Source organism: Rana temporaria, chromosome 3, assembly GCF_905171775.1.
Source record: "Rana temporaria chromosome 3, aRanTem1.1, whole genome shotgun sequence".
Lineage (NCBI taxonomy): Eukaryota > Metazoa > Chordata > Amphibia > Anura > Ranidae > Rana > Rana temporaria.
The window spans coordinates 320,731,813-320,756,256 of NC_053491.1; positions in this window are offsets into that span (position 1 = coordinate 320,731,813).

Below are 24,444 nucleotides of genomic sequence, written 5' to 3' on the forward strand. Positions count from 1 at the left end.
CCATTACGACATCATGGAGCTGGTGGATTTTAGAGCCCTTGCGTTCCTCCACCTTCTGTTTTGAGGATGCCCCACAAATGCTCAATGGAGTTTTGGTCTAGAGACATGCTTGGCTAGTCCATCACCTTTACCCTCAGATTCTTTAGCAAGGCAGTGGTTGTCTTGGAGGTGTGTTTTGGGTTGTTATCATGTTGTAATACTGCCCTGCGGCCCAATCTCTTAAAGGGGTTGTAAAGGAAAAAAAATAATCATAATAAGCATCCTTTACCTGCAGACATTCGTCTTTTCACTTCCTCGTTGTTCGTTTTTGCTCAGAAGTGGCTCTATTTCTTCTCTGTTCTGTTCACTTCCTGCTTGTCTGATTGTTACTCACCACCGTGAAGGGAGGATTTACGGCGGTGGTCAGTGACGTGCTCGTCCCCTCCTGGGAACTACATCTGTGCAGCAGGATGCTCTCTACGTGTTAGAGACTTCAAGGAGGTGTGAATTACTGGGCGTGCCGCAATTCATACTGGGAAATGTAGTTCTTACATGAACGAGCGTGGCAAACCAGGAAGTGGATGAGAGAACAGAAACTAGAACGCCGGAGGTGATATAGATGAAGGAATTTAATAGGTATTTACTATTTTTTTAACAGAATCATTACACTATTCTGTCTGTCTACCTTGCAGACATTAATTTTAGGTAAAACATTTTTTTCCTTTACAACTCCTTTAAGGGAGGCGATTGTGCTCTGCTTCAGTATGTCACAGAATATGTTGGCATTCATGGTTCCCTCAATGAACTGTAGCTCCTCAGTCTTGACAGCACTCATGCAGCCCCAGACCATGACACTCCCAACCCAATGCTTGAATGTAGGCAAGACACATGTGTCCTTGTTCTTCTCACCTGGTTTCCGCCACACACGCTTGACAACATCTGAACCAAAAAAGCTTATCTTGGTCTCATCAGATCACAGGACATGGTTCCATTAATTCATGTCCTTAGTCTGCTTGTCTTCAGCAAACTGTTTGTGGGCTTTCTTGTGCATCATCTTTAAAAGAGGCTTCCTTCTGGGACGACAGCCGCGCAGACCAATATTATGCAGTGTGCGGTGTATGGTCTGAGCACTGACAGGCTGACCCCCCCACCCCTTTAACCTCTGCAGCAATGCTGGTAGCACTCATATGCCTATTTCCCAAAGTCAACCTCTGGATATGACACTGAGCACCTGCACTCAACTTCTTTGATCGACCATGGCGAGGCCTGTTCTGAGTGAAACCTGTCCTGTTAAACCACTGTATGGTCTTGGGTACCATGCTGCAGCTAAATTTCAGGGTCTTGGCAATCATCTTCTAGCCTATGTCATCTTTATGTACAGCAAAAAAAAAAATGTTTCTGATCATCAGAGAGTTCTTTGCCATGAGGTGCCATGTTGAACTTCTAGTGACCAGTTTGAGAGAGTGAGAGCGATAACACCAAATTTAACACACCTGGTCCTCATTCACACCTGAGACCTTGTAACACTAACGAGTCGCATGACTCCGGGGAGGGAAAATGGCTAATTGAGCCCAATTTGCTCATTTGCACTTAGGAGTGTACTCACTTTTGTTGCCAGCGGTTTAGACATTAATGGCATGTGTTGAGTTATTTTGAGGGGGCAGCAAATTTACACTGTTGTACAAGCTGTACACTCACTACTTACTACATTGTAGCAAAGTGTAATTTCTTCAGTGTTGTCACATGAAAAGATATAATAAAATATCTACAAAAATGTGAGGGTTGTACTCACTTTTGTAAGATACTGTGTGTATATATATATATATATATATATATATATATATATATACTCTACATTCAGTGTAGACTATGGGGCAGATCCTCAAAGAAATTACGCTGGCGTATCTATTGATACGCCGCGTAATTTCAAATTGTGCACGTCGTATCTTTGTTTTGGTATCCACAAAACAAGATACGACGGCATCTGTGTTAGATCCGACAGGCGTACGTCTTCGTACGCCGTCGGGTCTTAGATGCAATTTTTCGGCTTCCGCTAGGTGGCGTTCCCGTCGTAATCCGCGTCGAGTATGCAAATTAGCTATTTCCGACGATCCACGAACGTACGACCGGCCGTCGCATTTTTTTACATTATTTCCGTTCGGCTTTTTCCGGCGTATAGTTAAAGCTGCTATATGGTGGTGTACCCAATGTTAAGTATGGCCGTAGTTCCCGCGTCTAATTTTGAAAATTTTACGTCGTTTGCGTAAGTCGTCCGTGAATGGGGCTGGACGCCATTTACGTTCACGTTGAAAACAATGACGTCCTTGCAATGTCATTTGGAGAAATGCACCCTGGAAGTTTTTACGGATGGCGCTTCATTTAAATGAAACACGCCCCCTACCCACCCAATTTGAATTCCGCGCCCTTACTCCCCGAGAGATACACTATGCCGCCGTAACGTACGGCGCAAATTCGTTGAGGATTCAAACCAAAGCCAAGTAAGTTACAGCAGCGTAGAATATATTACATCTGCGCCGGGCAGAGCGTGTGTATGTGGATCTGCCCCTATATGTATATATATATATACAGTGCAGGCAGTCTAGTGTGTGTGTGTATGTATTTGTGTATATATATATATATAATCTGTACAGTATATAATATAATACAGTGCATTAACGTGGTTAAGGGAAACCCCTATGACAGAATTGAGAAAAATTCACCCCCCCCCCCAGTCCATACCAGGCCCTTTGGGTCTGGCATAGATTTTAAGGGGAACAAGCGACCGCCCCCCCCCCCCTTCTGAACCATACCAGGGATGACATAACTGAATGCATGGTGAACTTTAAAGAGATTTAACCTAAAACGACTATAAGTGGCTGCACATTTGTGCAATAGCCTATAACATTTTGCTTTTGTGGCTGAATGCTACTATTCGGGTAGGGCAGAAGCTTGCCTTCCTCCAGCACCCTTTTATTTTGACTTATTTCTTTAATGGGCAGCCTGATTGGTCAATAGGAATCTACAGGAATCAGGAAGGGCTGGGCAAGCAATGGTAACTTTAGGAATTTCCAAAGCCTTGGCAGTCTAGCATTTGGCCTAATAGTAACATTTTGGAGGATTCTGTAGGTATAGGTAACTTTAACTTGTATTTTATATCTGCAACTATTTGGGGTTTTTCATGACTGGGTCTCTTTAATTGTCCCTATGGTATAGTAAACCTATTATTCATCCCAAGATGTTAATTTAAACCTAATCTTTTTTTAAAGTGCACAGCATTTTTTAATGTCTAGCCTAGAACAGTATTATTATGACAGCATCATGACAAACATTCAGTTTTGATATATAATAAAAGTATAGTAATAAATCCTAATACTCGAACATATTCACACCTGTAAGGTCTTGTAGAAAAATGAAAATATATACACTTTCTTACACAATTCAGGTGCCCAATAAATCATCAAAATTGTCTTCAAAGTATTGGAAAAAAATGCATGGTGTCACCGACTATAATTGCCTGATAGATTGGAAATATTCTGTTACATGATGTGTCTTACCAAAAAATGACCATGTTCCCGACTATAATTTATAATTGAAGATGCTAATAATTTATGACTCACATTAGTAGGAGTTTGTAGTTCCATTGAATTGCAAGGCTGTCAAGGTTCAGGGATTTAAATGAGTGAGTGACCAGGATCTGACATGATGATAAATTGACGTGGATATTAACAAGTGTGAGAGGGCTGAAATGTAAGGCGCACTTCTTCTGAAAGGTGATGATGATACTATGAACAATTCCACCTAAAACGCGGCATGAAAAACTGAAAATGGAACAGAAAGCTATAGTTAATACTTCACTGGAGTGTGCAGAAAGACAAATGATGTGTGGCTCTCAAAGCTGATGAACTCTAGAGCTGAATTTAAACAGCAAGGAAAGCTACAATCAGACATAAAAATACAGCCTAATGTCTAATATAACAATGAGGATTAACTGTAAAAAAATTACTAAAGTAATTGTATTTAAAGGGTTTAGGCCATGTAACTTTGATATTTTAGGCTTGTCTTCCCCAGTCTATACAATATATGTTCTCGTTGCTGGAAGTCCAATGCTGGTGGTTTTCAATGTGATTCTCCAGGCCCTGTATACTAGTATGAAGTGGCTGCTAGGTACATGTAAAATTACCAAAGGGGTAAAACCATATGGTTGCATTCACACTAAGAGAGGTATGGACTCCAGAGACAGAGATATAATTTTGCCCCTGTACAAATCATTAGTAAGACCTCATCTGGAATATGCAGTTCAGTTTTGGGCACCAGTTCTCAAAAAGGACATCGGAGAACTGGAGAAAGTGCAGAGAAGGGCAACCAAACTGATAAGAGGCATGGAGGAGCTCAGCTATGAGGAAAGATTAGATTCACTCTTGAGAAGAGGAGAATAAGGGGGGATATGATCAACATGTACAAATATATAAGAGGTCCATACAGTGAACTTGGTGTTGAGTTATTCACTTTACGGTCAACACTGAGGACAAGGGGGCACTCTTTACGTCTAGAGGAAAAGAGATTTCACCTCCAAATACGGAAAGGTTTTTTCACAGTAAGAGCTGTGAAAATGTGGAACAGACTCCCTCCAGAGGTGGTTCTGGCCAGCTCAGTAGATTGCTTTAAGAAAGGCCTGGATTCTTTCCTAAATGTACAGAATATAACTGAGTACTAAGATTTGTAGGTAAAGTTGATCCAGGGTAAATCCGATTGCCTCTCGGGGGATCAGGAAGGAATTTTTTCCCCTGCTGTAGCAAATTGGATCATGCTCTGCTGGGGTTTTTTGCCTTCCTCTGGATCAACTGTGGGTATGGAGTTGGGTGTATAGGATTTTACTTATTTTGTTTTTTTTATTTTTTGTGGTTGAACTGGATGGACTTGTGTCTTTTTTCAACCTGACTAACTATGTAACTATGTAACACTACAGCGTTTTGAATCGTGAGCAGATCTGCCCATGATTTGATAGCGCCGAGGTGTGAGTAACAAAACGTGGGACTCGCATTTGAAATGCCGTTCATCTGAATGACACCTCAAATCACGTGCGGGTCTGCTGCGATTGTTGCATGATAAAACATCACAGCAACTCGTTTTGTGGGATGCATGTCGCCCAAAAGTAGCTCCTGAACTATTTTTTCCGCAATGCAGGTGGCCGCGATTGCAGCAAGATTTATTGCACGTCAATGGCGGCAGACCCAAGGCCTTCTGGGCATCCAAACTTAGAATAAGGGTTGGGTGGGAAATCTTGTTGAGTAGATCTATGAGGTCAATGGTGCGTCTGGTGTTGTCGCTGGCGTGTCTAGAGGAAACAAAGCCCACCTGATCTTTGTGTATAAGTTTAGGAATTATAGAAGTGAGTCTATTAGCTACAATTTTTTAAAATATTTTATAGTCTGAATTAAGTAGAGCAATGGGCCTATAGTTATCTGGTAGTGATGGGTCTTTTACAGGTTTCGGAATGTATTGTGGGCATGTAAAAATTAAGTATGAGGGACAGTGCACTTCATCAATGAGACAAATAGGTCGAGTCAATAGGGGCTTAAGATTGGGAGGAATGTCTTATAATAAAAATAAGACAGGTCATCTGGGCCCTGTGATTTGTGTGAAGGGAGTTTCTTAACCACGACAGACAATTCTTCTGGACAATTTAGATCATTTTAAAGGGTCAAAAAAAAAAGTCAAATTTGTCTTGGGGAAAAAAATGCCCGGAGTCTGCATTCAAGCAATTATATAATTGTTGGTAATATTTTCCAAACACGCTGGACATTGTTTGTGGACAATGGGTAGGGGAGCGATCATCTTGTAAGAGAAAACCAAAGAAAGAATGGACTGGGCGGGGTTTAAGTCTGTTCACCTGCATTCTATGAGGTTTATTGGAAGTTTATTGATTGCTGTTTGGCCCAGAGGAGAGATTTGAAGCATCTATTCATATGTTTACATTCATGTAAAGAGGTAATTGTGTGCAGGTGTACCATCGTAGGGGAAACAAGTAACCGTTTTTCAGGTTTACATAGCTGGGAAAGGATAGAATACTGCTGCAAAGCTGTATCTTTTTTCAGGCGAGAGCAAGCCGAGATGCACTGACCTCTAAAATATGCTTTATGCATTTCCCAGAGGGGGGAGACCTCCGCCACTGTGTTTTCATTTAGGTGAAAAAACTCAGACAATTCTTGGCATAGTTCTGATAACCGGGTTATGAAGAAGGAAATCATTAAGACGCCAATGACAGGTCCTAGTAGCGGGTGAGGATAGTGTGAGGTTGAGTTAAACAGAGGAATGATCAGACCAGGTAATGGGATTAATTTCCAAGGCGACCACGAACGTCAGTAACGGAGATGTGACAAAAAGATAGTCTAGTCTGGAATACATTTTGTTGGGGGGGTTGTAAAATGTGAATTGTTTATGTGTAGGATGTTTCAATCGCCACATGTCTAATAAATTGTGAGATCTAATGAGTCTACGTAAGGAAGTAGATTGACGATCAACTTTAGCGGAGGGAGCAGAAGAAAAAAGTGTGCGTCTGTCTTTTCTAGGGGACATGGTAATATTACAATAATCATAAAAGGTTGTGAACATTTTCCAAGCTTACCGAGCACATCAGTGTCTGACCTGAATTAAGGGCCTAAACATTAATTATGGTGAATGAACATGATAGGTAATCACAGTCCAGGAAGATAAACCTGCCATGGGGGTCCATATAGGAAGATTACACTCTCAGGGGACAGGAACGTTTAATCAATATGGCTACCCCTGCTTTCCCAGAAGGGTCAGAGGCCATGAAAGGAAAATGCTTAGTGGCAAATTTCAAAGAAACCCCCGGACGGAAATGGGTCTCCTGGACTAGGATTACATCGGCTGCCGAAGATTTGAACTCCTTCAAAGCCAAAAATCTTTTATGAATGGCGTTCAAACCCTTCACATCATAGCTTAAATCCGTAAATCCATTATACTGTAATATAAATTAAGCGTAGCTATAAATCAAAAACAACAACACAAAAAAAGTTCATGGTGTATCTGATGGAAGACATAAAAAAGCATATATCAACAGTAAGAAACAGTAGTGCAAATGGACTGAAACAGTTCAGGCAAAAAGTGAAAAATAGGTAAAAAAAAAAAAAGACCCATTGAAACACAAAGACAAAAATCAAAAACCTGAGAGGTTGAAAGCTGGTGGTTCTGCAGATGGGAAGTCACTGGGCAGAAACTGCGAAGTTTGGTGAGAGTTATGGGAGATAAATCACTAAAGATCTGTATCTTTGTGCCTATCATAGTAATGGAAGTGTACTATTATGGAGATTTCACTTCATATCCTATCAGGTAGGCCCTGCCATCTCCATGGTGATATTGCAAGCACTGCCAGCGTATGAGGGTTATGCTACAGCATTACCTTGCTGCCCTATCTTCTTAATATTTAGCTGTCTTTTGACATACCTACTCTAACATGCTGGTGGTAGATATGAGACAATCTGCCTGGGCTTGGTTCGCAAACAATTCTGCAAATCTTGTTTGAAGTTTGACTCTTGTTATTCAATTCTGGCCATTTGTAGGGCTAATAAACAAGCTATTGTCAAACAAAGACATAGGATGCCAGGCATTGCCATGGGGTATATTTATCAATGCCAAAAATGTAAAATAAATGTATAAAATATTTAAAAACAAATCTCTCCATACACATAATTTCTGCTTTCCTATTGGCTCCAACACACACTGAAAATATAGTTTCTGTGAGCTCAACATTTTATAGAAATATGGAGCAGGTATTATGGGAGAAGGGGAGCACAGAAGTCACTTGTTTTTCTGCACACTGGTGGACAAACCCAGACACAAGTCACTTTGGGTAAACACAAGTCACTTTATTATCTGCAATTTTTTGCACCATTTAAGATTGAACTTCATTGTTAAACTTTACCTTATTTTTAACATGTTTTTTTATGTGGCTTTCTTTTCTGATATATTTATTCTCTGGACTTTGCTTTATTTAATTCTATACCTTAGATTAACTATATCCCCAATGCAGGATTCCTTTTTTGATATATTTATCTACTGGAATTTGCCTTAGTCAGGGCTTTTTTTCAGGGGGAACTTGGGGGAACTCAGTTCCACCACCTCTGGCTCAGACCCTTTGGTGCCTGCTCACCACAATCACTTGTAAAGACAGAAGTATGGTTTCTGTGTTTACACGTGACAGCTTTGTAACCCCCTGAACTCTAAACTCTGTATGTAATGCAATTCTGGTATTTAATGCCCCTTTAAGACCCTTCTACTGTTTGTGAAATCTGAATGGGTCGGGGTTGAGTTCCTGCACCTATTTTCTGAGAAAAAAAGCTCTGGCCTTAGTTAACTTTAATATCACTAACTGAGTTACTATTAATGTCCTATATATGAATTTTTATTAGGATCATGTTTAGGATATATCACTGGGAATGAACACTGTTTATTTTGAAATTTGATAAGAGTAGTACCACCTTTAGCACAATTATTTCAAGCCGAGGTGAAACACATATAAGGCTATGTTTAATAAATAACAGAGTGATAATAGCACACTATCTAATTTAGGTCACGGGCCATACACACTCTCTCAAATTCTCCAATTTGTATATAAGGCCTATTGAGGAATCAAACTTCTTCCAGGGATGGAAGTAAGTATGCACCAATTATAGCCTACCCACCTGGGAGAAGCGACTCATTGAAGTATGCATCAAGTGCAATAGGAGCAGCCCCCTTGCACTTTTGAGGAAGAAAATGGGAGTAGAAAAGTAGATAAAATGCAATGTAGTGCCACTTTTATTAAGTATACAACATCATAAAACATTTTAAACATAGCCATAGACAGTAATGTTAAAATATACAAGGTATACCAATGAACCAAGTTATACATATATATGTCAAACCCAATCCAGGCACTGCCAGAGTCAAACTGAGGTCGGTCCGTGAAGATTTACAGCATGTATCCCAACATGTTTCAAAAGTAGGAAGTATCCTAATGAGGGAGCCAATCCTCAAAAGGGGTGATGCTGGATATTTAGTGCCAATTGCTGCATGAATTTCAGCTAGAGCCAGATACAGGGCAGTTCTCTGACGCAGGGACTGATGTCATGCGCCGATGAGTCATCAGCAAAGAGAGATCCCCTTCCATGTCGGAGGCACAGCGGAGACAGGTAGAAGCTTCTCCTTGCACGTAGGGCCAGGCGGGGAGACGGGGAGGGATCCCCTGTCATCCATCGGCCATGCACAGGTGGAGCCTACCTGTCGAGTGGTGTGAGTGAGGGGCAACCCAGGGAACACATTGTGCGCCAGCCAGTGGGCCAAAGGGACAATAGCAGCCAACATGTTACAGTAAAAAGGGAAAAGAAAGGAAAAGAAAAATGTGAAACAAAAACAAAGTAATACAGAACCATGGACCATAGCAAGTCAATATCATATGGACATAGATTACAATAAAATAAGCAATGCATATTGCATACATGTAGATATAAAAATGGTCATAAAGTTATGAGACTTCAATATTAAAGGTAAAGCATAATGCAAAAAGGTTGTAATGTCACTGGATATGGCATGCCCGCAATTTCAAAGGGGGGTTATAGATTTAATTCATACCCTCCTGAAACAAATCCTGGAAGAAAGGGTTTGAAATGAAATGCCTCACTGAGGCCAGGTGGTGAAGTAGCCTGTAAATTAAATATCCATCTAAACTCGCATTCGAGGAGGCGTTTATTAAAATCGCCAGCCCCGGAGTTAAAATATATAGGATCAAGAGCCCAATTTACTTTGGGAATGATTTCTGGATGGATCAGTGCCATGTGGCGGCTGATAGGTTCATCAGGATCACATTTGCTTATAGTGGATAGGTACGTTTCCAAAATTTGTTTATGATCTTCCCGACATAGTAGCACCCACATTCACAAGTGAGGAGGTACACTATGCCAGGGGGCTTACAATTTACATAGTGTTTAGGGAAAAATCAATATCCATTGGGCAGCTCGATGTGTCGCCACGTGCGAAAGTGCCCAAGGTTTTACATATATCGTCTTTTTTTTTTTTAATCCAACAAGATTTTATTCAGTTTACAGAGGTACAAGGTATACAAGGTCCCCTTAACATTGCGGGGAATGATAAAGATAAAGAGCAGCAACGAGACAACCACTACTCAGAATACATCTATGAACAGGAGGTAAACCCCCCCCCCCCCAGCAAGTCAAACATTTCCCTCCCGACACATAGCTCAATGCCCACCTCACCCAATATTAATGCCCAGAAGCCTGTCCATCACCAGGTCCACAGGGGCCAGACCCGGCACATCCAGCCACTTTGCCCATAACTTCTCAAATTTTTGGGCATTACCCCTGTGTTGATATATCACCTTCTCCATCCTCAGCACTGTCCCAATGTTATTGATCCATTCAGCTAGAGTCGGAGGAGCCTCTGCCCTCCAATGAACCATAATAAGCTTCCTAGCTTGGAACAGGACCCTTTGCACTGCCTCCCTGTCCACCTCCTCCCATTCGTACTCCTCCAGAGCCCCCAAGAGACAAGCCCTCGGGTCCTGCGGAAGAGACACTCCAAACGCTGAATTGATGGTACTCACGACTCCCGCCCAATACGTGTGGAGTTTTGGGCATCTCCACAGCATATGTATCAGATCTCCATGGTCTCTCTTGCACCTGGTGCAGGTAGGGTCGAGCTGTGGGTTCATTCTATGGAGTCTGTGAGGGGTATAATAGGTTCGTAACAAAATGTACAGTTGCGTGAGCCTCTGTGAGACATTCAGTGAGCACTTGCCTACTGCCTGAAAAATTTCTTCCCATTGTTCACCGTCCAATTCCCCTGCATCTGCTTCCCACCTTTCCCGTATCTTCAGGGGATGCTGCTTCATCACATACTGTAACAGGATGGCATAGCATTGGGAGATAAAGCCCTTAGATGTCCCAGCATCCCCCAGAAGGTCAAAAGCAGGGGTCGGCGACAGGCACCACTCAGAGGAGCGACCCTGTGCCGCCACTGCATGTCTCAACTGTATGAATGAGAAGTGCATGGACTGTGGCAGGCCAAACGCCTCCCGCAATTCCGGAAACGTGCAAAGTACCCCGTTACGGAATATGTGGGTAAGGTGTGTGATCCCATAATGTTTCCACCTGGCACCGGACTGCAGTTTAGCCAGTTCAGTGTACGTGTCATTTTGCCATATAGGACTGTACTTCGTGTAACCCTCTGCGTTTTGGACATATTTAACCTTATTCCATACCTTCTAAATCAGACTAAATGTGGGGAGCTTCTTGTGTGGTCTAGCAAATGCCTGCGCCTCCAACGCCTCAGGGATCGGACCTCCGCCCACGGTGTGCTCCATAAGCCTCTGAGCCGAGGACCGCACCGTCGGCCGAAACATGCCACCCAGCTGCTGCATCTGAGCCGCTAAGTAGTATAGCCAGGGGTTTGGCAACGCCAATCCCCCGCTATCTTTAGGTCTCTGCAGGTGTTCCAACTTAATCCTAGGATTCTTATCCTTCCAGATGAGACCCCGAAAAATACTGTTTACTGTATGAAAAACTTTCAGGGGGATGACCATGGGGGTGTTGTGGAGAAAGTATAGTAGTTGCGGCATGAGTATCATCTTAATAAGATTCACCCTCCCAGCAACCGACAGAAGCAGGGCCTTCCATGTTTTAACTTTGTCCCTAAACCGCAGCAACAGGGGGGAAATATTTAGATGTATGAAATCTCGTGGCCGAGCCGTTATCTGCACCCCTAGGTATTTAAAGGATGAGGTAATGGATATGGGGCAGACAGCGTTAATTACTTGAGTGTCATCACCATCCAACAAAAGCAATGCTGACTTTGCCCAATTTATGAGCAGACCAGAGAATTTTCCAAACTCTGTGATCGCCATCATAGCCTCTCTAAGGGAGGAGTCCGTGTCTCCCAGCAGAAGAAGCGTGTCATCAGCATACAACATCACCTTTTCCTGCATGTCGCCATAACAGAAACCGGTGATGCGGGGGTTAGCCCTGATACTCATGGCCAGCGGCTCAATAGCCAGGGCAAAGAGGAGGGGGGACAGGGGACAACCCTGCCGCGTCCCCCTCCTCAGTGCAAAGCCCGCCGACAACGAGCCAAATGTCCGTATCGCTGCCTGCGGCTGGCTGTACAGCAGCCGCACCCAGGAAATGTAGACAGGGCCAAATCCGAATTTCCGCAACACGGTCCAGAGATAATTCCAATCAATACTATCGAAGGCTTTTGTTGCGTCTAAGGATAATAGAGCCCTACTGCCCATGTTGTCCGCCCGCGCTTGTATATTAAGGAACAGCCTTCTCAAATTCACAGCCGTCGATTTGTTAGGCATGAACCCGGCTTGGTCTCCATGTACTATAGATGTCACCACCCCATTTAGCCGAATGGCGAGCACCTTGGCCAGGATCTTAACGTCGCTCTGTAATAAGGAAATGGGACGGTAGGCCCCCGGGTCCACAGGATCCTTGCCTGGCTTAAGTAACAGTACTATATTTGCTTTGGACATGGAGGGGGGCAAAGTCCCCCCCTCCCTGGCGCTGTTAAAAACCTGCAAAAGCTGCGGCAGCAACACCCCCGAGTACTGTTTATATACCTCCATGGGCAGCCCATCCTCCCCCGGGGCCTTACAGTTAGGGAAGGCACTGACTGCCTCTTGCAATTCCTCAACAGTTACCGGTTTCTCCAGCAAAGTACGCTGATTATCGGACAGTCCCGGGAAGGTCAATTGGGTCAAATATAACTCCAGATCCTCCTGGGTATACGCCGCGCCGGAACTGTACAGGGCCTCATAGAAACCCGCCAGTTCCTGCATAATCTGGTCTGGCTGAGATACTACCCCTCCTGACCTAGCTCTAATAGCCCCTATCTCAGGTGAACGTTGATGGGAGTTCGCAATCCGTGCCAATATACGGCCGGTTTTCTCACCCTCCTCAAAGAACGCCTGTTTGGCAAAGAATCTCTTCTTTTCTGCTGACGAGGAGAGCAACTGCTGGTAGGCGGATTGAGCCGCCTGCCAGGACTCCCTGGCCAAATCAGAAGGATCTGCAATGTAAGCCCGCTCCATTTCCCTGACCCTGTTCTCCACTTCTATCAGTAATGCAGCAGAGGCCCTCTTCACCCCAGTCACTTCCCGTATGAGGAGGCCCCTAAGATATGCTTTGAAGGCATCCCACTGTAGCACATTTCGTTCCACCCCCTCCTCCGCAACAAAATACCTCCGTATACTCTCCTCTATTTCGGCATGGGATCTAATTAATTTCAACCAAAATGCATTCAGCTTCCATGGTGCCTTAACCAGGTTCCCCTGTGGTGCCACGCAGAGCCGCACCACCAGGGCCGAGTGATCCGACACACTACGGGGCCTGTGTGACAGGTCCGCTATCAGTGGAAGCATGCTTGCGTTACCCACCCCCAGGTCTATCCTGGACAGGCAGCCATGCGTCTTCGAAAAGCACGTGAACTGCCTGCCCCCAGGATTACGGTGCCTCCAGATATCTACCCAGCCCACCTCTTGCAACAACCGCGCCAGGGGAGTACTCCTAGCGAGGGCAGAGGGTCTAGGGCCCGGGTGTCTATCCGCCACCTGGTCCATACAGCAATTAAAGTCGCCGATCACGAGCAACGGAACTTCCGGCTTGCCCTCCAAAAAAGAGAGGAGGAGCCTGAGCACCGCTGCCGTGAATGGCGGGGGGATATAAACACACGCCAATACACAGATCAATGTACCAATTTTGCAATGGATGAATACATAGCGGCCCTCCGAGTCTACAGCACTGTCAATTTCCTGGAAATCCAGGGCATTGTGCACTAGTACACTCACCCCCCTAGAGAAGGAGGTGTGTGTAGAATGATATGCCTTGCCCACCCACACATATTTCAGAAAGCACACAGTTTCCGCTGTCAGGTGTGTTTCCTGAAAACAGATCACTCCTGGCAGAATTTTTTTTAAACACATAAATAGCATTGTGCGTTTCAGTGGAGAATGCATACCCCTCACGTTCCATGACACAATAGGTACCTTAGCCATGGGTGTCTTCCTTTAACATCAAAAAGCAATATATTTGTGGGCAAAAATATACAGTCTGACCCCACTGTCGGGAAAAAGGGCCTCCCCCCATCTCTGTCCGCTCCTGCACGATATCTTGAGTAAGGGCCAACAGCCCAGGTCTGTTGAGTTGTACCTCTGTCTTCATATGGTAGCTAGAAAAACAAAAGTTAGCATAACTTGCGGACCAAACGGGTCCCGAATCATCAAAGTCCGCCAACCGGGCGGTTCCAGCGCTTAGTGCGACTAAACGTCGGCTTACTCCCGTCACAATAATCATCTTTCTAAGAACAGCTTTCCTCACGATGTGCTGCCAATCATAATGTCCCCCGGCCAAAGGGTAAGTGAAAAAAGTATTCAAACAGGCAAAAAGTAGGGGATCCCCCCTAACAAGACAGCAGTGAAGCATAGAAACATTTCAATCTTGCATATTCAGTGTCTGGAGGCAAAACCAAAGAAATAAAAAGTAAAAATAACTTGCTCAAGCCTCACTCCCCCTCCTCCTGCACTTGGCGTTGTAGAGATTGTTCGTTTCTATCCAGCCATGACATGGCCTCCTTTGCAGACTCAAAGAATTGGGCTTGACCCCGCACCACCACCTGAAGCTTCGCAGGGTAGAGCATAGCATATGGGAGTTGTATACGTCGCAGCCGCCTCTTTACATCAAGGAATTTGACCCTGCGCCTTTGTACTTCCTGCGAAAAATCTGGGTAAAATGACACCCGGACGCCATTATGTTGGATGTTAGCTCGCTCCCGAGCCTGACGTAGCACCGCTTCCCTGTCCCGGTAGTGGAGTAGTTTTGCCAGGATGGATCTAGGGGGGCCCCCCTGCTGTGGTGGGCGCGAAGGTACTCGGTGGGCCCTTTCCACCGCAAAGAATGGTGACAACGTATTCTTACCAAAAAGTTCAATCAGCCAGTTCTCTACAAACATGGTGGGGTCTTTACCTTCCACCCTCTCCGGCAGCCCTACTATACGGACATTATTGCGTCTGAGACGGTTCTCCATGTCTTCCACGCGGTCATAAGCGTCTCTAGCCATCTGCAGGGCAGCTCTAGTGTCTTGGGCCATGGGCTGCAGCTGATCCTCCACCTCACTGACTCTGCTTTCCACTGCAGTAGTACGTTCACGAATCTTTTGCATATCCTGCCTTAGTAGGCCAAACTGCTCCTTCAAAGTGTCCACAGATGCAGTACATTTATTAACTGCTTTAAGTATGTCTGCCAGCGTGGGTTGCACAGTGTTCTCTGCTTGTGCGTCTGGGGCCTGCTCGTCCTCCGGTCCCTGGCCTGCTCCTTCTCTGTCCTCCTCCTCCCCCCAGTAAAGTGGGACACCTTCGCCCTGTGTTGCAGGCCTAGCCTGGTGCGCGGCACCTGATCGGGACGGTTGTTCTGGCCCCCCCGTTCCAGACATCTTTTGGGCATAGTAGAGCATGTCCCTGGGGGGGTCTTTTCCCTGGGTCTTGGCAGGCTTACCCTGTTTGTGGCCTGGTTTGTCCGCTCCACGAGGCGTCCCTCTGGCAGTTGGCTCGGCGGCGCCATCTTGGGCCTCCATCCCCGCGATCTCCGCCTGTCCTTTGCGGGTCTTTCCCCTGGTGCACAATGCCGGTGGTGGTACCGCTGTGGTCCCGGGAGTGCTGGCTTCCAGCATATGGCGGTCTCGAACCGGAATAACGGCCGGGGGAGGATCAATACCGGATCAGCACTGGGAGCTGTGAGAGATGCGTCCTCTCACATGCCTGTCCTGGCCACGCCCCCCCACATATATCGTCTTTGATGGATTTGTATTCGCTTGATACCAGTTAGTCGCCCACAGAGGGGCACTCCTGTAAGTGACAGCTGGCAAGTCAGGAACAAAAGGGGCAAGCAGAGGGTCCATGGTTAGTAAATGCCATTGAGGATATGCCTTACTTGTTTATGCTGTGTTGAGTAGGTAGTAATTATTCTTGTTGTATTATCGTTCAAAGGTTGTTTTTGTGCAGATAGTAGTTCTCAATGAGATACAGTAGGTTAAGTGTCTTTCTATAGGCTTTCTTGAGACAGGTGCTGGAGTATCCCCTCTTAAGTAGTCTGACGCTCAGAGTGTCAGCCTCATTTTTTAAATTGACATCCTCTGAGCAGTTGCGGCGAGCCCTCAAGTATTGACTATAAGGGATGCAAGAGGTTTTGGATGAAAACTTGATGCGTGTAATAACGAGTTTCCTGCTGTATAGCTCGCTAGAGAGGCTACCATCTGTTTGTTTTCTAATGAGAACATCTAGAAAGGTAATCTTATTGGTACCATGTAACATAGTGAAACTTAGATTAAATTAATGCAAGCCAACAATTAATTTAGAAGATCATCCGATCCATCCCAGATGAGAAACACATCATCTATATAACATTGCCATGCAAGTATATGGCCCATGTACATAGATAGCGAGTCATTGGTGAGCAGTGAATGTTCCCATCCCCCCAGGTACAGGTTGGTGTATGATGGGGAAAAACATGTCCCCATCGCTACCCCCTGCATCTGGAGGAAGTGGGAACCATCAAAGCAAAAGGCATTGTGATGAAGTATGAATTCAAGAGATGTTAAAATAAAGTCACTAGAATGTAATTCATGCTGGGTGGAGTGTGACATGACGTACAACCGCAAGACCCTTGTCATGAGGGATGATACTATACAAGGCCTCAACGTCTTTGGCTACCAACTGGGTGTTGTCAGCAATGTGCGTATCTTGAATGATTTGCAAAAAGTGGATAGTTTCACGTTCTAAGCAGAATTCCATCCCCTCCAGTAAAAACCGGGCCGGGTGAAAGTTCATATGGGATTCTTTACAGAGGAAATTATTCAGAGCCCTAACACCTATCTTATATGAGATTGAAGTATACAGTGAGCAAACTGAAGTTTGAATGAATGAGAACCCCCACATGTACCGTCTCTTCCACCTATATTTATGGAGGACATCAATAATGGGTCCAGAATCATGAATAAAAGAGGGTAATTGTTTAATGATTAGTTGCAAAAAACAATCAATATATTGAGATGAGTTTGGCACACATTTAGCATGTGGGTAGTGTAGGGACAGGTCACCCACACGGAAAGGTTCCAGAGGAGTAAGAAAAGTATAGGAATCCTCTGCTTCTTCTGAAAATCTCCCCGCTTGAATCAATAAATATACAAACATGGAAAAAGAAAAAGGACAATATCAGAGGTAAGCTTACCTCTGATATTGTCCTTTTTCTTTTTCCATGTTTGTATATTTATTGATTTATTTTGTAATGGATTCATGCTATGTTATTTTCATTTTATAACTGCATTGTAATATGTTGTCTAATTGTTATAGACTATCACCCTCCACGGGTTCCTGACGAAGCCTTACCGGCGAAACTAGTCAAACCTCTCTACGTGGGGTCTGAAGAAGACTACGTGCAGTCATCTGCACTGTTAGTACTTTTTCTATCTTTTGTCTGAATATTTTTAAAACATATGTCAAATTTCTCTATTTTTCTATGTTTTTTGTAATAAATCTTTTATATCTAATTAATTGTTTGCTTGTATGATCCATTTGTTTGGGGTTTGATCAGGCTTATACACATTTTTGTTACATTTACCCATTTTGCATCACTCAAAATCCCACATTCCATCCTGATACAGGAACCTTTTCTTGACTAGGTGTAAGTTACTGCCACCACACCACACTGTACCCTCCCAAATTCAAGCAGTGCAAGTACCTAAATTTTACTTATCAGTCTCTTTCAAATCTCTATACAGCCGATCTCTATGACATTATGGTAAAATGCCTCATCCACCATAAGATAAAATTCCTGGGTAAATTTGTCCAATGACGACCTAAATATAGACTGGTACCATTGCGGATTGCTTAGTACATATCCTGATGTATTGGGCACTGTCCATAACCACGACATTGCCATCCTTGTCAGAGGGTTTGATGACAATGTCGTGGTTACGGGTCATGTCCAGTGCCCTTTTCTCATCCTGATCAAGATTAGGATGTGGGCCAGAAAAGTATTTTATTTTTTGGACGTCGGTGAATGCCAACTTAAGAAAGGGTGTTGCATTGCGATTGGAGCTGGGTGGGGGGTATATGGTAGTTTTTTTTTAGAGAGAGAAGGGTCGATGTTATGTGTATTAGCAGATGCAGTGAATATACTGTATTGTCCACTGCTGCAAGGAGAGCCTCTATATCAATTAAGTCTAAAAGATTCACTGACTCCTTTTCTTCCAGTAGTGATATCAAATAGTCTAAGGCCTGGACATCTTTATTGGTTTGCCCAGGTTCTAATGCTTGTTTTTTAGCATATAGGCTCTTAAAGGAGTTGTAAAAGAAAATGTTTTTTCACCTTAATGCAATCTATGCATTAAGGTAAACAAACATCTGATGTTTCCGCCCCCCCCGAGCCCCATTATACTTACCTGACCCCTCGAAAGTCCTGCGCGGTCCCGATATTCTCTTCGCCGCTCAGCCTGGCCGCTGATTGACTAGCGCGGATGGATTGAGAGCAGCGCAGCCATTGGCTGGCACTGTTGTCAATCACATCCAGTGACGCTGCACGCCGAGGGGCGGGGCCGAGTGCTACAGCGAGCGGCCATGGCCGCTCGCTGTATCACGGGAGCGTGCCTGCAATTAGTGACCACCATGCGAGCTCTCGCATGACTGTGGTGACTAATTGCGGGGAGGACCGAGACAGCCGCCGAGGGACCCCAGAAGACATGGATCAGGGGCACTCTGTGCAAAACAAACTGCACAGTGGAGGTAAGTATGACATGTTTGTTATTTAAAAAAAAATCCTTTACAAACCTTTTAAGTAAAATATTGCGTATGAATAGATGGATATCTTTGATGGTCTCAAACTTTTCGAGATTGGAGCCTGGACAAAAAGTGAGACCACATACCAGGATAGCTATCTCATTGTGATCCAAGGGGTGTGAGGATAAATTAACAACATTTAACATAGTTTGTGTGTGTTGGGTTTGTGTATTTTGGGTGGGTGTGCTTGGGACTTTTTTTGTTGATGGGTCTGTATTCAACCTCATGCTGGGAAGTTTACTGGCTGTAGAAAAAACTGCCTGGTGCTCAAAATAGCAGCTGTAAAAATGCCCAGTGTGTGCATTAGGCCTTCAGCTTAACAATGCATAGGTGTGGTAGCTGCAACATTTTTTTTTTCAAACTAAGTACTTTTTCTGCAAGTACAGAAAAAAAAGCAATTGAATCTGGCCCGAAATTCTGTGTTTTTGTAACTCCCTATGTGTTGAATCCAAATATTAGACAATGTTATCAGCCCCCTACTATCTTCTGTAAACCACAGAACAGTTCCCCCTATGCTATGGAGATAAGAAGAGGGGAGATGTTAGTAGTCCGAAATAGGATGACCATGTTGTTCCTTCCTAGATATGGTACAGCGAATGCCACTCTAAGATAGGAAGGATATTACCGACAGGAATACCAAGTAAAAAGAAAAGTAAAATGACTTCTACGGACTGGTAATCTGCAACATATTACATGTTTGTTCTTGGTTTTAATTGCGCTTTAATCAAGTTCAGAAATTGAGAAAAGGATGTCACTTGCCACATACACCACATACTATATGGAAAGTTAACAGAACACTTATAATAAAGAACCAGATAAGTTGTATTGTCCCAGTATTTTGCACTTGGCCAATTTAAAAGAAAAAATGTACATTAGAAAGGACTTAAATGTGAGCTGACAAATCTTTGAAGTTTTAGTCTGTCCCTGGGAATTTAGAACAGTAGGCAACTATGCATGGAGATGTCACTGTCTGGAAAATAATAATTTATTTCCTACCAAGGGAATGCTGTTCATTATATCGAGCATGAAGAAAAGGTGTCTTTTTTTTTTGAAGAAGTGTTCTAGATCTGTTTCTTTTACACTTGTTTAAAGATCTCAGTATGTAAATATTAACTGAATAATTTACCAGACATAATTTTTGCTTGGCTGTCTGCAGGCAGCATACTCTGTTTGACAAGTAATTAGAAACTGGGGAAAGATCCTTGTCTGTTCCCTCTCCCTGATATCAGTTTGCATGTATGTGCTGCCACAGGCTTTGTAAAGGAACTCCGTCCCTGAAGGTTAAGGACATGTTTTTGATAGGATGTGTCTGCAGAAAGAAAACGTGTCTGTTCCCTGCCAGTAACTCTAAAAAAGAAAAAGCTAAAGGGGTTAAAAAACAGATGGCAGGGCGGTTTAGTGTTTTTTTGCCCATCGCTGTTAATAAGGCAGTAGCTCTTGCTGTCTCCTTCTTTCAAGAGAAGTAATTTTCGTAAGGATTTCTTGGAGTCATTTTTCATTTAATCCTATCACATTCTATAGTGAAAATACTGACATAGCCCCTGTTGCTAGAATTAGCTCTTAATAATGAATACCATGGGGAATGTTGATGAAAACTGAAGAACCAGATAAAATGGTGTTAAAACTGCAACAACCAATCCGTTATTCCTGTTATTTTTTTCTTCAACAGCTTATGTTGCAGATTTTTTTAATAACATAGGCCCAGATTCACAAAAGAGATACAACGGCGTATCTCCTGATACGCCGTCGTATCTCTGTTTTAGGGTCTTCCTAACTATGAGACTGATTCATAGAATCAGTTACGCATAGTTAGCCCTAAGATCCGACAGGTGTAATTGAATTACACTGTCGGATCTTAGGATGCAATACCTCGGCCGCCGCTGGGGGGAGTTTGCGTCGTAAACCAGCGTCGGGTATGCAAATTAGTAGTTACGGCGATCCACGATGGTTTTTCGCGTTCGCTACGTCGCTGCTAATCTAGTTTCCCGTCGCAAAGTTAGTCGTCGTTTTTGGTGCCCTAACTTTACACAGCACACGTATGTGCTGTATAAAGTATGGCCGTCGTTCCCACGTCGAAATTTGAAAATGTTTGGTCCTTGCGTAAGACGTCCGGGAATACGAAAGTACGCTATGCACGAAAAAATTACGTCACTTCGTGCAAAGCACGGTGAGAATTTCAAAACGGAGCATGCGCAGTAGGTCCGGCGCGGGAGCGCGCCTAATTAAATGGCACACGCCCCTTTGAATTACGCAGGCTTACGCCGGAGGCCGCCAGCGTAAGTTTTCATGCAAGTGCTTTGAGAATCAGGCACTTGCGATGAAAACTTGCGGCGGTGTAACGCTACGATTCTACGTGAATCTGGGCCTTAATTTTTTGCGTCAATAGAAATTCGACAGCCCTCCAAGAAAACAGTTATCTACACAACTGAAAAACATATACAGTATCTCACAAAAGTGAGTACACCCCTCACATTTTTGTAAATATTTTATTATATCTTTTCATTTCATGTGACAACACTGAAGAAATTACACTTTGCCACAATGTAAAGTAGTGAATAGATTTCAGCGGACCCCTGGATGTTCGGGTTCGACGGGTTCGGCCGAACTTCGAAAAAAAGTCCGGTTTCGGGACCCGAACTTGACCCCGAAACCGAACCCCATTGAAGTCAATGGGGACCAGAACTTTTGAGTACTAAAATGTCTTTAAAAAAGTAATGGAAAGGGCTAGAGGGCTGTAAATGGCAACATGTTGGTAAGAGCATGGCAAGTACTCTGCAAACAAATGTGGATAGGGAAATAACCTAAAATAACATAAAATACATAAAAAGAAAAATAAATGGGTGTTTTTTGAATAGCACAATAGAAGAACAGTATCTAAAGTGTTTATGTCACATGTACAGATATGGAGGAAACACTGCAAAATATATTTTTTTGCCCTAAATGGGTGTTTTTTGAATAGCACAATAGAAGAACAGTATCTAAAGGCTGTATCTCACACATACAGATATGGTGGAAACACTGCAACATTTATATTTTTTTGCCCTAAATGGATGTTTTTTGAATAGCACAATAGAAGAACAGTATCTAAAGGGTGTATCTCACAGTAACATATGGTGTAATTTGGTTTCTGAAGCAGGACTGACTCCTATCTATTTATCTCCCTAAAACCAACACCAGGAACCTTTCCCTAAAGTATCTAAAGCAGAGTGACTTGCTGTGCTATGTAGATCCCTGAGTAATTTGATTTCTGAAGCAGGACTGAGTCTGACTCCTATCTAATTCTCTTCCTCAGAGCAGCAGCAGTGCCAGCCTTTCCCTACCCTATCTAAAGCAGAGAGATGTGCTATGCTATTTTCCCCCAACTTATATAGAGGCGGGTCACATGCTGCACTGGCCAATCACAGCCATGCCATTAGTAGGCATGGCTGTGATGGCTTCTAGGTCACACAAGTTAAACAAATGTTGATTGGCTGCCCTGCAGCGTGCCATTACATTATAGAACACCAAACTCGAACTTACAGTAAATTGTTCGGGTTCGGGTCCGGGTACCAAAAATCCAAAAGTCCGGTATGAACCCGAACTTTACAGGGTTTGCTCAACCCTAGTAATGAGTGTACAGCTTGTATAACAATGACAATGTGCTGTCCCCTCAAAATAACCCAACATACAGCCATTAATATCGAAACCGCTGGCAGCAAAAGTGAGTACACGCCTAAGCAAAAATGTCCAACTTGGGACCAAAGTGTTAATATTTTGTGAGGCCACCATTATTTTCCAGAACTACCTTAAAGGAGTTGTAAAGGAAAACATTTTTTTTGCTGAAATGACTGTTTACAGGGTATAGAGACATAATAGTTAACTGATTCCTTTTAAAAATGATTAAAAATAGATCAAAATCAATCATATAATGTACCTTCAGTTTCTAGTTTTGTTTTTGCATGTTGTTTCCTGCTTCTGTGATGTACAGAGCCACAGAGCCAATACAGGGCAGTGGTGGTTTGGAAAACGAAACTGATTGGTGCTGAGGGGTTTTACACACACAGTAATCACACCTCCTTGATTAGTGACCACAGAGAGAAAGCTCCCAGTACTGTGGTTATCAGGAAACAGACAACCAGGAAGTGTGGAGATCAGAGAAGAATTACAGCAACTTGAGAACAATGTACTTGAACAATGAGGACATGAAAACAGCACTGCATTAACGTAAAGGAAGCTTTTAAGATAAAAAAAAAATCCTTTACAAACCCTTTAACCCTCTTGGGCATGGAGTTCACCAGAGCTTCACAGGTTGCCACTGGAGCCCTCTTTTACTCCTCCATGGCGATATCACAGAGCTGGTGGGTGTTAGAGACCTTGCGCTCCTCCACCCTCCGTCTGAGGTTGCCCAACAGATGCTCAATAGGGTTTAGGTCTGGAGACATGCTTGGCCAGTTCATCACCTTTACCCTCAGCTTCTTCTTAGCAAGGCAGTGATCGTCTTGAAGGTGTGTTTGGGGTTGTTATCATGATGGAATACTGCCCTGCGGCTCAGTTTCAGAAGGGAGAGGATCATGCTCTGCTTCAGTATGTCACAGTACATGTTGGCATTCATTGTTCCCTCAATGAACTGTAGCTCCCCAGTATCAGCAGCACTCATGCAGCCCCAAACCATAATACTCCCACCACCATGCTTAACTGTAGGCAAGACACACTTATCTATGTAATCCTCATCTGGTTGCTGCCACACACGCTTGACACCATCTGAACCAAATAAGTTTATCTTGGTCTCATCAGACCACAGGACATGGTTCCAGTAATCAATGTCCTCAGTCTGCTTGTCTTCAGCAAACTTGTGCATCATCTTTAGAAGAGGCTTCCTTCTGGAAAGACAGCCATGCAGACCAATTTGATGCAGTGTGCTGTGTATAGTCTGAGCATTGGAAGGCTGACCCCCACCCCTTCAACCTCTGCAGCAATGCTGGCAGCATCCATACATCTATTTCCCAAAGACGACCTCTGAATATGATGCTGAGCATGTGCACTCAAGTTCTTTGGTTGACCATGGTGAGGCCTGTTCTGAGTGGAACCTGTCCTGTTAAACCCCTGTATGGTCTTGGCCACCATGCTGCAGCTCAGTTTCAGGCGCTTGGAAATCTTTTTATAGCCTACTGTATGCCATATTTATGTAGAGCAACAATTTTTTTTTAAAGATCCTTAGAGAGTTCTTTGCCATGAGGTGCCATGTTGAACTTCCAGTGACCAGTATGAGAGAGTGAGAGCGATAACACCACATTTAACACACCTGCTCCCCATTCACACCTGATACCTTGTAACACTAATCAGTCACATGACAGCGGGGAGGGAAAAATGCTAATTGGGCCCAATTTGGAATTTTTTTTACTTACTCACTTTTTTTGCCAGTGGTTTAGACATTATTGGCTGTGTGTTTAGTTATTTTGAGGGGACAGCACATTTACACTGTTATACAAGCTGTACACTCACTACTTTACATTGTAGCAAAATGTAATGTCTTCAATGTGTGAGATGCTGTATGCCTGGGTGCAACTGTAAAGTAGATGACA